Raw genomic sequence first — 17,263 nt, 5'->3', positions numbered from 1 at the left:
CGCTTAATTCTGAAATACACAGCCAAAACCATGGACATGCTTCTCCCCTCTTTTAGAAAATATTTGGTAAATGACTGTAATAAAGATTGACTTGACTTTTAGAAAATATGATGCTCTTTCAGAGGCCTGAAATATAATTGTTTCATTTTGCTTCTACCCAGTCAGCCCATTGGTCTGTCTACCTCAGTATCCTCTGCTCACATTCCAGCCAAACTTACCCTGAAGTCCCCTTGAGATCCTTGGACCCACTCCACACACAAATCGGGCTTTGTCTTGTGAATTCTAGCTTATTTCGGTGTATTTCCGGTTTTTAAAATGCTAGTTTTGAGCTACTTTTTCTGAAAACGCCAGAGCAAATCGGGAGAGGCACTTTCAGATTTTAAATCTGAAAGTTAAAAAATAGAAAATAAAAACCCACCACAAATACCAAGGCTGAGTTATGGTGTTGAACAAGTTCTGGGGTGAAGAAGCCAATGGATTCCAGGACGAAATACCAGTGAGCCTTAGCTCAGATTAAATTGTGTATAAAGCCCAAGGTTGTGTTTATGCCTTTGCTTGCTTTCCTCTATCAGTATGTTTTCACAGCTGTCTGAGTTAAATAGCTGCTGTATTCTCAAGGCTCTTGCAGATTAAGCTTTGCACCTATCCTGAATCAGAGCACCTGACATCCTCATGGAAGAGACTGTGCTGAGGTCCACACAGATTGCCTTCTTGGACATGGCTGGCTCAATGTGGGTAGCACAGCAACCATGGCACAAAAACAATCACAGGAGTCCCCTTGGCTAGTTGTTGTTGTTTTCTTTTAAGCACATAAGACAAGCTCTGCTGGATCAGATCAAAGACTAGTCAAGCCCAGCATGCCACCCCATCCTCACTCACCACTTGAGGCCATAGCCTCACCGTGCCTTATGAAACGACTGCCCCAGCTGTGGAAGGGGGAATTCAGATTGGTACCATGGAAGGAGCAAAGGGTTAATATCCTTCTCCCTCTGTTGGTAGTCCCACTCCAAGATCAGCTGCTATCCATCTATCTATCTATCTATCTATCATATTTTTATATCGCCTATGTACATCTCAAGGCGGTGTACAAAATTTAAAACACAATATAAAACAACGTATTGAAAAATTCACAAAATAAAGTTAAAAAACCAATCTCATAAGATTAAAAAAAGATTAAACAGTTTAAAATTAATTTCAGTTAAAAGCCTGAGAAAACAGGTGCGTCTTGAGGGTCTTCCTAAAAGCAAGCAGAGAAGGAGATGCTCTTATTTCAACAGGGAGCATATTCCAAAGCCCTGGGGCATAGGAGTGTGCACGGAACCGCCAAACTGCGGTCCGGCACTGAGGTGGGGGGTGGCTTTAAGAGCAGGTGGAGGGTTTACTTACCCCTCCCGCCTCTTTCCTGTTCTAGCGCCGTAAGTTTAGTAGTAATTGGGGCAGCGAGATACCACTGCAAAACTCCCAAAAATTGGGGCGGCAGGATACCGCTGCAAAACTCCCAGAAGTCCTTTGAGCGCGTGCACATCGTGCGCACGATTTACGTCTCTGTGACGTGCGCATGCGCAAAGGACTTCTGGGAGGTTTGCAGTGCAGCAGCGGGGAAGGGGCAGCAGGGAGATATCCTGCCGCCCCAATTACTACTAAACTTACAGCGCCAGAACGGGAAAGAGGTGGGTGGGGTAAGTAAACCCTCCACCCGCTCTTAAAGCCCCCACCCACCCAAACCGGACCACCCAGGTCCAGACCGGTCCAGAACCGTTCCGGAGGCCTTTAGAATGGCCTCCGGACCGGTCCGGGCCCATCCCTACTGGGGCAGCCACAGAGAAGGCCCAGTTCCGAGTCACCAACTAATGAGCCAGCGGCAACCATGCACGGACCTCTCCAGATGATTTTAACAGGCAACAGAGTACATGACAAAGAAGACGTTCTCTTATGTACTCTGGACCCAAACCATTTAGGGCTTTACTAGCCGACCCCACACAGAGCATCTGTGCGCTATTTGGGGCTGGCGGTTACCTCTCCTCCCCCCCCATCTCCACTTCTGGGCCCAGCCGCCTCTCCTCCCCACTGCCACTTCTGCCCCCGCTTTCTTTCCCCCCTCCTGGGCCTTGCCTCTGTGGCCAGGCCAGGCCAGTGCAGTTCTTTAAAATTGATGCTAAATGATCACTTCGGGTTGTCCCAGAGACCAGTCTGGCTGCCGCATTCTGTACCAATTGTAGTTTCTGTACTATGTACAAAGGCAGACCCACGTAGAATGCATTACCATAGTCAAGCCTGGAGGTTACCAGCATATGCAGCACTCTTTTAAGGTAATTTACCTCCAGAAATGGATGTAGCTGGTGTAATTTAGGAGTGTGTTATCAAGGAAACATCCCCTGTCTCTGATCACAGAGAAGAACAGGAAGGCCCAACACTTTTATGATTGTTTCTGATTACAAGATACAAGAGTAACATGATGAAAGTGTGAAAGGAATGTGTGAGAATGCTGACAATACACTAGCCAGATGTTCTTTACTTGCTGATAAAGAGATCAGGTCATGGCAGAGGAATATGGCCCTGTATTAAGGAATCTAAAATGGCGTGGCTCATGTCAACTACAGCAGAGGCATATTATATAATTATTTTACAGCTATCAAGGGAAAAGCCATTTAGGAGGGGAAACTATTTAAAACTATTGGGCGGGGGGACAAACACCCAGTTGCCAAGCAGGTGCTTTGTGTCATGTGAATTTGGCTCTCAGCTGCCTCTTCTCGACAGAACCCCATCCCTCTTAACTTTTCCTTGTGGACAACATGCTCAGAAGCCCTGATCATTTTAACTGGCCATCATTTTTTCCAGCTCTACTCTGTCTTTTTTGAGATGTGGCAACCAGAAGTTCCAACCCACTTTTGGCGCCTTTTACCCAAGGCACTTTTTTCTTGAGTTAAGCTGCAAGCTATGATAACCTGATGAATCACCAGGAGCTTTGCAGACCCTTTACCATGGGGTTTCTGCGAGGCTTTACCGCAAGTTCGAAGTTGCCCCAAAAAACCAACGCAAAAAGTGGGGTGTTTTTTTTTACCCTGGATATAAGGGTAAAAAAAACCCTACACACTAACGTGGAATTAAAAGACTGAATTGTGTGAAGTGCTCCTCAATAGCTTGCAGGGACTTTGGGGTAAATCTGGCCGATATGTGAATGCACACCCTCCATTCCGGAGGAGAACGAAAAGCTGGGTTGTGAGAAACTTCCAGCGAGCAACTTGCCTCCAAGGTTTGTGACTGGTGACGAGCCTTTGGAATCTGTGCTCAAAGCTCAGCCTGCCGCTGGCTAAGGGGGCTCCCTTTGCTTGCTGTCAGTGTGCTAGGAATAGAAGGGGCCTGATGGCTGTGTGCTTTAACAAAATGGACGCTCCTTCGAGAAGCGAGGTTGCAGTTTCCAGCAGCTCCTGCGCAAACATTCCCACCACTAGGTGGCCCAGAGCACAGGAGCAGGGAGCGGTGCTTAGCTAATCCTCTGGAGACCCCTGATATACAAGGAACTTGTGGCATGATTCTTTTTTGCCGTTGGTGGTTTGAGGCAAAAGCGACCCGTACCGGAGAGGGGAGTTGCTGTCCCTCACTTCTTTAGCTAAAAGCTTTGTTGCAACCAAACTAGCTAGGTAGGCTTTCAGAGCAAAGGCCGATCCTCCTCTAGGTCTGTGGTTTCCTAACTAAAGAAACCTTGCCATGCAGATAATTCTGCTGTGGAGGGCAGAGGTGCACCTAGGTAATTCTGGAACCTGGTCCTGGAGGCCTTTGGAAACCTGCACCCGGCCCCCTGCAAATTAAGCATCATCATGCTCGTCTGGGTGACCATACCGTCCAGGACAGACTAAACGGGATTCGGGGGGGGGGCCTGGGACGGTGAAGGCCCTGGACTTCAGCCTGGAAGTCCAGGGGTAAGAGTGCCTCTGTGTGGAGGAGCCTCACCATAGGAAGCTGGCTACTTTATACCGAGCCAGACCCTTGGTCCATCTAGCTCACGACTGCCTACACTGACCGGCAGCAGCTTCTCAAAGATTTCAGGCAGTGTCTTACCTGGAGATGCTGCCAGGGATTCAGAAGATAGATAGATAAACTTTATTACAGACTTTGACCAGCATGAAGAAAGGGACACATTGTCATACACATACAACAATATAGCAACAGGATAGTTTTACGAATATATAGTGACACGGTAAATTATTCCACTACATTAGTCATTCGGTGTGTGGTCGTAATTTCATTGCTATGCCCGGGATTGAACCGGGGACCTTCTGCATTCAAAGCAGCTATTCAGCCACTGAGCTATGGCCTTGTCGTCTAAGGTGGCATACCTGGGTCTCCCAACCAGGCACTGGCCACACCAAAACCTGCTTTGCTTCACCCAGGTGGCTGTATAGTCTAGTTCCCTTAGACCACGCTCTGGATACATGTTTTTTAAAGCCTGGATACCATGCTTTAATTTTTGAAATATAAAATGTCAAATTCTTATATAGTGTATTGTTTCAATGTGGTATAAAGAGGTATGGAAATGTGATGTTAATTATTAGAAACACTCACACACACCTCTGGTTCGGTTCAGTCTGCGGGGTGTGTGTGTGTGTTCATGGACCAAATAGTAAAAAACCACCAAGTTTTTAATTTTTTCCCTTCAACTTACCCCCTTCAGGGGGCTTCTCCAAGGCGGTCGGGGGTGTGTGTCTGCAGAGGTCCCCCCCTCCCCCCCACTGGCCGTTACTGCACCCATTGCCCAGTTCAGGCGTTCTTTGGCCCTTTCCGGGCCTTTCTTCTGGCACAGCAGCCATTTTGGAGGCTGCCGCGCATGCGCAAATGAAATGACCCCCGCAGGTAAGTTGGGGGAAAAGGCCCCCGCAAGTAAGTTGGAATAAAATTTAGAATTTTCTTTTTTTACTATTTAGTCTGAGAACCCCCCGGGCGGCTGGGGGAGGTTCAGTCCAGGGTCGAGCCAAACTGGGGATGGTTTGGCTCATCCCCAAACTATCGAACCAAAGAGGCTTGAAGTCAAACGGGTTCTGTTCCAAACCTGTTCGCACACCCCTAGCATGCACTTCCAGCACAAACTGTGTTGTGGCCCTTTAATGACATCTGAATCCACCAACGTTGGGTTCACTGTGTTGGGTTCCCTCCACCACTCAACATTCTCCGCCCAACTTCAAATCTTGGTTTACAAATGTTGGGTGAATTTGTCCAAGAGTTAGAAATGTCAGGAAATTGTTTTTTTATTTATTTTATGTTTTTAAACATTTTATAACAATTTATATTTTGCAAGACAGTTTACTGGAGGAAAGGAGGCTAATTAGTTCTTACTAGAACAACTTGTAACTGTATTGTAATGGTGTCTGGTGATTTTAAATAAAATTTAAAAACACACACATAAAAAACAAATGGGTGACTGTTAGGTGGCAGAACCTGGCTTTGGCAGCCCTGGGTTCAGATGACACAGAAACAGCTGGAAGAAGCTGCTCTTGCCAGGCGCATCCGTTCCCGGGAACCTCCACGTCCCTCCTATTTCCTCACCTCCATTACATGTGAAGCCTATATCAGTGTGTCTGTGGATTAACAGATATTATGGATATGGGCAAGATGTTTCAGCTTCTGCCTTCTAATGCCTACTCTGATTCATTTGTTTGTTTGTTTTTAGACTTGTATCCTGCTGTTCCTCAACAAATGTTAATCAACACATAAATGTAGACTTTTAAATAAACAGGAATATAACGAATATGTATGTATCGCTTTTCAACAAAATGTTCCCAGAGCGGTTTACATAGATATAAATAAATAAATAAAGCGGCTTGCTTTCTCCAAAAGGACCACAATCTAAAAAAGAAACCTAAGATAGACACCAGTAACAGCCACTGGAGGGATGTTATGCCGGGGATGGATAGGGCCAGTTGCTCTCCCCCTGATAAAAAAGAGAAAGCGAGAATCACCACTTTAAAAAGGTGTCTCTTTGCGCAGTTAGCAGGGAACAGAAATAAACCCATGAACTACATCCTTCCAGGATCCAGATAATACTTCTATTGAGTGCAACGTAGGAAGCTGTCTTATACTGAGTCAGATCACAGGTCTCTCTAGCTCAGTATTGTCTACACCTGGGGTGCACAAATGCCTGGTGGCCCGGAACCAGACATGACTTGGTGTGTGGGGGCCCAGGTCAATTTTCAGCATATTAGTACATTAAAATTAATTAACAATATTAATGAAAGCAATTATTAGCCACTCATGGACTTCCCCCCCATCATGGAACCCGCAATTTTAACCAAAGACAGTGGCCAGAAAATTGGCCCTGTCCCTGCTTTGCCAGTGGGCCATCTGGAGTGCATGCCAGCTCCCAAACAAATGCCAAATCCTCTCCTCTTCCTAAATCCCTGTTGCATTCAGGCTGTAATCCTAGGCCTGTTTACTTGACAGTAAACCATGCTTGGTGCACCATGGGATGTATTTCCGAGTAAAGAGGCACAGGATGGTATTGTAAGGCAGCTTCCAAAGAGGATAGGAGATGGCCGCCTTCAGAGAAGAGGGAATTGACCAAAAGAGTGACCCTCTGCCTTTCTTGGGGGCACTTTGCCTGTGCTGGCCAGATGTTGCTGCTGTTGCAGTTTCAGCCCACACTCCATCCATTATTGCTGCTGCTGCAATAAAGCATGGTTCCACACAGCTCTACCTGATGAATGGCCAGCCTGCAGGCAGCGTGGGGCAGGAGAGAGAGGAGCAGTCCAAGCTGCCTCCTTTGGAACCCACCCCCACCCCCGGTTTGTTAAGACGGAGGTCTCTTTTATGCAGAATCTGGTTTCTCTGCGGCTATCAGACCCTGCTGCTCACTTCCATGCACGAAGGCATAGGGTGGAGAGAAGGAACACTCACCCTTCTTTGAGTTCAGTTTCCTCCTTTTGTCCCACCCATGGGTAGAGATTTCCTGGACTCCCTCCAACTGGGAGCATATGGAGAGAGAGAGAGAGAGAGAGAGAGAGAGAGAGAGAGCAGCTGCAGGCGAATGTGAGAGGAGAATGTAAATGTTAACCTGAGCACTGATCCTGTGAGCAACTGCCTAGCGTGTTCAGAGTACTTTGAAGCTAAAGAGCATGCAGGGGAATGGAGTTCCTTCCTGGCAGAAAGGTGGCTGGACCCGATCCACCACTTGCCCAAGCCATACTGAAGTGAATGGGAACTATGCAAGATCAGGATAGCAGCTGCTCCCATTAACCTCATTGGGAATTGTATGCAAGGGATCACAGTAATAAACAGTGTTCTGGCACTTTACCTCTTCTCCCGGAATTATCAAAGATGACAGATAACGGCTCTGACATCACCTCTGCAAATTCCTTCAGTACCCAGGAATAAAAACAGCCCTGCTGGACCAGGCCCAAGGAAGCCCATCTAGTCCAGCATCCTGTTTCCCACAGTGGCCCACCAGATATGCCTGTAAGAAGCCCACAGGCAAGAAGTGAGGGTGTGTGCCTTCTCTCCTGTTGCTGCCCTGCAACTGGTGCTTAGAGGCATCCTGCCTTTGAGGCTGGAGGTGGCCTATAGCCCTCAGACTAGTAGCCATTGATAGACCTTTTAAAGCCATCCAAGCTAGTGTCCATCCCCACATCTCGTGGCAGAGAATCCCATAGATTAATTATGTGCTGTGTGGATGCCATTTACCTAGCTACTTTACATTTCTCTATTTATTTATTTAAAATATTTATACCCTGCCCTTCCAGGGCACTACTGCTTGGGATGCTTTCTTCTTCTTAACAATTAATCAATCCATTAATTAATTAATATTTATACCCCACCCCTTCAGTGCACTACTCTCAGGTGGCTTTCAACATTAATAGGTACAATATAGAATAAAATTCAACATAAAATACAATGTGAAATTAAAAAATAATAAGGTTACAAAATTAAAAGACCAGGCTAAAACCACAATTAAAATAACAAGTTTTACAAATGGAAAATTACAAGTTAGAAATTAAACCAAAGAACTAAACACTAAAAAACCTACCAGTTAAAAGCAGAGGTTAACATTTTAAAAAGCCTCTCTAAAAAGATGCATCTTCTGCTGTGTTTTTAAAAACACTGAGGGAGGGAGCATGGAAAAGCCCTTCTGGGAGGGCATTCCAAAGTTGAGGTGCCACAACCAAAAAGGCCCTGTCTCTAGTTCCTGCCAGCCAGATCTCCGTTAGTGGTAGGGCCATAAGCAGGTCCTGAGATGCTGAATGGAGGGATACCTGGCAGGTATCCTGGCCCCTGGCCCCTGGCCCCACGGCTGTAGCATCTGTTATATTATTGGAATGAGTCTTTTATTTTACCATCTCTTTACCTATCTTAAGTGCAATTCCCTCCTTTCTTTGCTGGTGCATCTGTCCCCAGTTGGACCACATTTCCATTGTGGGAGCAGAGCAGACAGATGCAAAATTTGAGTTAAGCCAGGGTTTCTCAAACTTAGGCCCCCAGATGACAACTCCCATCATCCCTCACCACAGTGACCAAAGTCCACTGTGGTGGGAGATGATGGCAGTTGTAGTCCAACAACATCTTGGACCCAAGTTTGGGAACCTCTGAGTTAAGCAGCTCTGCCTTTTCTCCACCACCTGCTACCATTTCACCGTCTTCTTTTACAGAGGCTGAAAATCTTTCCTCTAGAAAGCAGGATTCTGCATGGCTTTTTGTATAATCTTTCTTTTCTTCTGGAGCAGTGGAGCATGGGAAACAATACCCATTCAAAACAGGGCTGTCACTCTGTTAAAGACTTCTTAATCAATTAGTCATATGAGTTTTAATAAATGGGTTAATGAATCTGGATACATTTGCGTATGAATAAACTCAGTAGCTGACGTGAGGAGGGAAACCATTCAAAGAAATCCCAATGACATTAAAAAGTCTTACTTGTCATTTTAATTTTTTTGAATAATTTTCCAAACCCTCTCAGTCATTGTCCTGAACAAAAAGATATCCTTCCTTTCTTGGCGAATATATGTGGAGTGGTAGGCACCATCTCAAAAGAGGCATCCATATCTGTGTAAGGGAGACAGAATTCCTTTTCATTCCTTTGCTAACAAAACCCACAGGGACCTAAGAAGGGGTATCCTTTACTGCAGGGGTTCTCAGTCTGGGGTCCCCAGATATTGTTGGGCTACAACACCCATCACCCACAGGTATGATGGTGAATGGCCAGGGGAAGCCTAAAGTATTGTGGTGCCTAAGGTGGGGCACCAAATGCTTTCTTGCCCCATGCCCTTGCTGGGGGCCAGCTTCCTTTCAAAACCAACCCTGGTAAACTTTGAAAGTTACGTCCCCGGGTGCCTCCAAGAAGAGGAGCCCCCGAGGGCCCACCCCAGCTCACCTGCCACCTCCACAGAAGCCTTATATGTCCTGATGCCAACTATGTAGCACATCGGCATCACATGATGCCGATGTGCTGAGTGATTGACCAACATTGGCACATGCATGCCTGCCATTTCCCAGCTGGATCATGGGCTGAGAAGTGCCTGGATGAGTTGATTCCAGCTCATTCTTCTGCTTACAGCCCTGTGACCCAGCTGGGAGGATGAGCCTCAGCAAGGAAGGGGGTGGCACCAAGAGGGCTAGCACGAGACAGCAGTGTGTGTGTGTGGGGGGGGAGTTGCCCCTCAAATTCTCCCCAGTTGCCTGACTACCAATATTGAGAAGGAGACGCCAATATGTTGGATTTATTTCCCGAACCCAGCGTAATCACAACACAAAACAGTTTATCCCTGATCCAAAAGATAAACCAGAACAATACAAAAGATCAGGAAAAAGACCAATATAATACTAGGCTGTAATCTATATTTCTAAAAACTATGGATATGGATACGAATGGGTATTTTAATCATAAAAATTAGAAGTTCTACACAGAACAGCTTAAAACACAAGAGCATTATATAAAAATAAAACATTAAACATATACCAATAAAATACTGTAGAAGTGTTACTTTAACATGGACACTTTAACAGTATTTTATTGGTATATCTATGTTTACTATTTTTATATAATGATTTTAATGGTGTTTTAAGCTGTTCTATGTAGAACTTCTAATCTTTATTATTAACATACTCATTCTTATCCACATTCATAATTTTTAGAGAGAGATTTTACAGCCTAGTATTCTAGTAGTCTTTTTCCTGATCTTTTGTATTGTCCTTCTTATTGTCCGAACCCACCAATGTTGGCATATTCTGCCCTACTTGTGGTTCTGAACCTGACATATGTAACCTAGATTTGTTGAAGTCGGTTACAAACGTTGCGATCAAAACTGCAAATATGGCAGATTATGCCAATGCTGGCGTGTTTGGACGACACCTCCGATGTCGGCATAGCCATACTGATACCAGACGTTGGGTTTTATATCCTCCAGGGAGCCCAGAGTAGTATACATGGTTATGTTTATCCTCACAACAACCCTATAAGGCAGGTTAGGCTGAGAGATAAGTGACTGGCCCAGAGTGAGTTTCATGGAAATAATAATAATAATAATAATAATAATAATAATAATACCACCAAATTTGTACCAAATAGTACCAAATTTGGAAAGAGAAGCATTCAGATACAGAAATAACAGAACAAAGGCTAGCAGACCAGAGAAGATTCAGAATAAGAAATAAAGTATTCACAGGAGTTGAGCTGGAAGAACTGCAAAGAGCAACACAGGCTCAAGATATGGAAGAAGAATTACCACCCACTGAAGCAGTTGCTCAGGCGCAGATGGAGGAGGTGTTGGAAATAGAGGATACCACCGTTGCTGAACTGTTTCAAAATCAAAACCAGGCAACCTCCCCTTTGCCTTCACCTCAAAAACCCAAATGCCGTTTAACAGAAAAGCAACAAGAACTAAAGCAAAAAATAACTGAGCGCATGAACCAAACAACCAACAGGGTTCGACTTCCCGCTCTAAAAACAGTTGCCAAAAACAACTTGCTCAGGCATTAAAAGATGTCAATGCTGCACTTGCAGAAATAACAACCAATAATTTGCAAGAAACAAACCAACTCATGTACAGTGCAGCAACAATAACAACACAAGAGCTCGAATATAAGTTCAGTGGACCTGTAAAAAAAGAAAGCAGTACATCACCTAAATGGAAGATTCGATTAGAAAATAAAATCTCCAGGCTTAGATCAGATGCTAGTAAATTGAAAGATATGACAGACAAGAAGCTGAAGAATGAAAACACCAAACAGTATCTGATCCAAAAATACCACCTCGATTCAAGGAAAATTAGAGAAGTCCTGGAAATAATAAAGCAGCAAATAACAGCAGTGTCAAAGAAGATTAGCAGATATGAAGCCAGAATTACACAACACAGGCAGAATCTCCAATTCCAGTCGAATCAGAGACGTTTCTACCAAAGCATAGAAGGAGAAACTACAAGAAACGTAGAAACGCCAAATAAAGAAGAAACAGTGCAATTCTGGGGGAAATTACGGGACAATCCAATAGATTATAATAAAAAAGCAGGCTGGATGAAAGAGGTCAAAAAATGTAACCAACAAATGCAAGAACTAATAATAACACCAGAATTAATAAGTGAAAGAGCAAAGAAAATTAAAAATTGGACTGCGCCAGGCGACGATGAACTGCATGGCTTCTGGCTTAAACACCTAACAAGCCTTCATAAACAACTATCAAAACAGTTCAATCACATTATGAAAGGCGGTGATATTGAACAATGGCTAACAACTGGGAAAACTCATCTCATTATGAAAGACCCAGCAAAAGGTGCAGTCCCAAGTAATTATAGACCGATAACCTGCCTGCCAACCATGTTCAAATTATTAACTGGAATAATAGCAGATGAAGTGATGCAACACTTATTAACTAACAAACAGCTTCCAGTTGAACAGAAAGGAAATTGCCCGAACACCAGAGGCACAAAAGACCAGCTGCTGATTGACAAAATGATTTTAGAAAACTGCAAGAGAAGAAAAACCAATCTAAGTGTTGCATGGATTGACTACAAGAAAGCCTTCGCTTCATTGCCTCACACATGGATACTAAAATGTTTAGAAACAACTGGTGTCAGCAAAAACATTCAGATATTTATTTTAAAAAGCAATGAGCAAGTGGAGTACACAGTTAACAGTCAATGGCAAGACACCTGGACAGGTTAGCATTAGAAGAGGCATTTTCCAAGGGGACTCACTATCCCCTCTATTGTTTGTAATCGCCATGACCCCACTTTCACAAATACTAAGCAAAACAAGCCTTGGATACCAAGCATCTAAAACATCCAGTAAAATCAACCATCTGCTGTACATGGACGATCTGAAGTTGTATGGAAAGTCCCAGTCAGAAATTGAATCACTGCTAAACACTGTCCGTATATTCAGTAGTGATATAGCAATGGAGTTTGGACTAGACAAGTGTGCTGCATTAATAATGAACAGAGGGAAAATAACAAAAACAGAAGGACTAGAACTGCCCAATGGAAGCAACATCAAGAACCTGGAAGAGAAAGAACCTTACAAATACTTGGACATTCTCCAGGCTGATAACATCGCACACACTGAAGTTAAAAGAAAAATTGGAAGTGAATACATCAGGAGAGTCAGAAAAATCCTCAAGTCCAAACTCAATGGCGGGAACATCATACAAGCCATAAACACCTGGGCTATACCTGTTATTAGATACACTGCAGGAATAATAGACTGGACCCAGGCAGAGCTAGAGACTCTGGATCGTAAGACCAGGAAAATCATGACCATCAATCATGCTCTGCACCCCCGCAGTGATGTAGATAGGCTCTACCTCCCTCGCAGCTCAGGTGGAAGAGGAATGCTGCAAGTCCATCAAACAGTAGAGGAGGAGAAAAGAGGCCTTGAAGAATATATCAAGGACAGTGAAGAAAATGCACTTCAAATGGTCAATAACGTGAAACTATTCAACATCAATGAAACAAAGCAGGCCTACAAGAAAGAACAAGTCAAGAACCAAGCAGAAAAATGGATAAATAAGCTTCTGCATGGTCAATATTTACAAAATATAAGTGGAAAATCAGACATCACCAAGACCTGGCAATGGCTTAAGAATGGCAACTTGAAGAAAGAAACAGAGGGTTTAATACTGGCTGCACAAGAACAGGCACTAAGAATAAATGCAATAAGAGCAAAAGTAGAAAAATCAACAACAAACAGCAAGTGCCGCCTTTGTAAAGAAGCAGATGAAACAGTGGACCACCTGATCAGCTGTTGTAAGAAGATCGCACAGACTGACTACAAACAAAGGCATGACAAGGTAGCAGGGATGATACACTGGAACATCTGCAAAAAATACAAGCTACCTGTAGCCAAGAATTGGTGGGACCATAAAATTGAAAAAGTGGTAGAAAATGAAGATGTAAAAATATTATGGGACTTCCGACTACAAACAGACAAACACCTGCCACACAATACACCAGATATCACTGTAGTCGAGAAGAAAGAAAAACAAGTGAAAATAATCGACATAGCAATACCAGGGGATAGCAGAATAGAAGAAAAAGAAATAGAAAAAATCACCAAATACAAAGATCTACAAATTGAAATTGAAAGGCTGTGGCAGAAGAAGACCAAAATAATCCCAGTGGTAATTGGCACCCTGGGTGCAGTTCCAAAAGACCTTGAAGAGCACCTCAACACCATAGGGGCCACAGAAATCACCATCAGCCAATTACAAAAAGCAGCTTTACTGGGAACAGCCTATATTCTGCGACGATATCTATAACAATTGACAATAAAATTCTGGCATCCCAGGTCCTTGGGAAGGACTCGATGTCTGGATAAAACAAACCAGTCAATAACACCTGTCTGACTGTGTAAACAAGAAATAATTCGATTTCTATACCACCCTTCAAAAAATGGCTCAGGGCAGTTTACAAAGAGAAATAACAAATAAGATGGATCCCTGTCCCCAAAGGGCTCACATTCTAAAAAGAAACATAAGACAAACACCACCAACAGTCACTGGAAGTACTGTGCTGGGGGTGGATAGGGCCAGTTACTCTCCCCCTGTTAAATAAAGAGAATCACCACGGTAATAGGTGCCTCTTTGCCCAGTTAGCAGGGGATAAGAGCTGCATGGCCCTCAGGGACAAATTTTTGGATGGAACAAGGAGATTCCCTGGGGAAGAGGAGGGCATTAAAAATAGTCGCTTCCCTACTGCACTGGTATAGATAGTTGGAAGGTTCGGCCAGGCTGCGCTCTCGCTGTACCAGTTGATCCTTGCTCTGTATTTCCTCTTTGTATTTTTGTTTTAATTAAACAAAAAATAAAAAAAATAAAAGCCGCTTTAAACAAACACACAAAATGTAATCAATTAGACTTAAACGTACACCGCTTTAGCAGGATTATGTCTTAATTATCCACTTTAAACTGCCTGTTTAAACAAATGTATTTTTGCTGCTCTTGGCAGACCATAGAGGGCTTCCACAGAGGAGAATTTCTTTTGGCCAAGTGTTTCACAACTGCAGAGCCATTATTAGGAAGGGCCTGGCACTGAGATATTATTACAGGCTGCTGTTGGCAGCCCAGCTAGGATCATTATGGGGAAATAGCATGCTTGCCTTGTGGGTTTTTATCAGGAATGGCTCATCCTAAGGAACCAGGGTGGCGGCGGGAGGAGGAAGCGGAGGACCAAAGGAGGCACAGCTGCCTCTCCTTCCTGGAGCTCTGTTTGCTCCCATCTCGCCCTGCCCCAGCATTAAGGGTTGGCCATTCAACCTGCAGAGCTGCACAGTTAACTGCAAAGCTCTACATGATGAATAGCGAACCTGCAGGCTGCATAGCAGGATGTGGGAGAGAGAAGGAAAGTGTTAATTGTGCAGCTCTACCTGAAGAATGACCAGCCTGCAGGAAGCACTGCTCTCATTGATCCTGGGGCAGGATGAGAGAGAGAGAGGAGCAAGCGGAGCTCCGGGCAGGAGAGGCAGCTGCCTCCTTTGGTCCCTCCCTCCGACCCCCATGTTGTTATGACAACCCATTCCTGGTTTTCATAGATGCCTGCCTTGACTCCAGAAAAGTCCTCCGTTGGAATGGAAAGAGCCCTTGTAAAGTTTTTTTAAAAAAAGGTTTATGACCACATCCGGGTTGCTAATAGGACAGTCCACAATTTTACAATGTGTATGTGTACAGGGGTGTAGCTCTAATTGAACAAGGGGGAACAAGTGTCCCGGGTTGGGAGGGGGGCATACCGCCTAGGTGACAGCTTGATATTCACTCTTCACTGTCCTTGTATGGATACAACATGGGTACAAGAAACCTGGATCTAAGACTAGGCTTTCTCCAAGTTATTTGATATTATAAACTGGGGTGGGAGTGGGGGTATCTTAAATTCAGATAACTTTTCCTTTGGGGTAAATACAGCTAACCTCTATTTTTTAAGGGGGTTGTCTTAAATTCAGGGTCATCTTCTGTTTAGGTAAATATGGGTGTATAAGGTGACTGTAATAGGTATGTTCATATATATAATTCTCTAAGGCACACCTGTGGCTAATCCCATGCGTGGCAACTCTCATGAGAATTTGCGAGCAGAAGCACCTGATTGGGCAGTGAGGATTCCATATGCAGATAGGGGGGAGGAGCCTGTGAGAGCAGAAGCACCATGGTGATTGGACAGTGGGGATTTCATATGCAGATAGGGAGGAGGAGCCTGTGATAGTTAATGTGAGTTGGAATGCAACTGTTACTGGTCGGAAGATGTTCTTGTTGTAGAGAAGAGGAATCTCTCTATATAAAAGGATAGTGGGCAGGGGTCTGTGAAGAGAGGAGTCATGAGGGAGGAAATAACCCCTTTAGGAGAAGGAGGCTGCCGTTATGTGAATTAGATGAGGAAACAAGATGAACAAGATCTGTTTACTCAAGAAGGGAAAAATAGAAAGAGAGAGAGGGAGAGAAAGGAAGGAAGGAAGGATGGAAGGAGGGGAAGAGAGAAAGAAGGAAGGGCGAGGGACTGGTCCAAGCCTGTCAGCGGCCTCAGAGGAACAAGTGACCATGGCAGTGGCAACAGCGAGGAAGGGCCTGGTTAACTGCTGCTGCTCCTGTGGGGAGGAGCAGGAGTGGGGCTTGGGTAAGGTTGGGGAGGTCTCTGGGGATAGGGGGCTGCAACTTGGCCAATAGGCGCCAGCAATGGTGCAGCCGTGACCACGAGGGGTGAGGGGGATGGAAGCAACGGGATGGAGGAGGAGGAACAGGAGTGAGGCTCGGGTGAGGATGAAGAGATCTCTGAGGTGAGGGGGGCTGTGTCAGGGGGTGAGGGGAGCAATAAAGTACTAGTGTGCAGATGCTCTGCGCAGGTTAAGCTAAGATAGATAGATAGATAGATAGATAGATAGATAGATAGATAGATAGCGTGTTTCTGAGCCAAGGGGATGCACATGTGCAAGTGTGTGTGTTAACATGTCTGCCTGTGTAGAAGGCATGGAGTATTATTTGCTTTAGAGCTAGAAAAAAGGTCATGTTGAGAACCTCCCAAAGGTTGCTGCCCACTTGATGAGGTCATCTGACAGGGCTCTGCTCCAGGTGCTGACAATGAGGGAGGCTCGGATGTCATGCACTTGGGACAGGGCCTTCTCAGTTGTTGCCCCCAGACTCTGGAATGCTCTCCCGTTGGCCATCCACTCCTCAGCCTCCATCAGTTTTTAGAAAGCTTGTGAAATCTTGGCTTTTTACCCAAGCTTTTATATATTTGTTTCTATTGCTGCTGCTTTGTATCTTTTGTGGTTATAGTATGCTTGTGTTTTTAATCTTTTAATCAGATCTGTATTTTGATATTCTAGCTGATATTTTCATTGTATAATTTTTATAGTCTTATTTTAACTTTTGTGTGAACTGTCTTGAGATTGTGTTAATGAAAGGCGTTATAGAAACTTAACAATCAATAAAAATAAATAAAATAAAATAAATGTTTTGGTTTTCACCATGGAGTTCTTCACACAGCAGGCTTTACCACGGGTTTTTGGGAGGCTTTACTGCGAACTCGAAGTTGTCCCTAAAAAATTACACAAATAGTGGTTTTTTTTTAGCCCGGATATAAATCAAACTACACTCTAATGCACAGTGAAAAACCTGAATTGTATGTGAACTGCTCCCTGATAACTTGCAGGGACTTCGGGGTAAATCTGCCGGATATGTGAACGCACCTCCTCCATTATGGAGGCGATGCAAGTTAAAAGGCTTCAAAAGCCCTGTGTGAAAAAACGCCCATGTCCTTGCAGTTCTCCGGTCTTTGCTGCAGGAGGCAGGGGGAGAGGAGATGAA

Source organism: Hemicordylus capensis, chromosome 7 (genome assembly GCF_027244095.1).
Source record: "Hemicordylus capensis ecotype Gifberg chromosome 7, rHemCap1.1.pri, whole genome shotgun sequence".
Taxonomy (NCBI): Eukaryota; Metazoa; Chordata; class Lepidosauria; order Squamata; family Cordylidae; genus Hemicordylus; species Hemicordylus capensis.
This window is presented reverse-complemented; position numbering follows the sequence as displayed.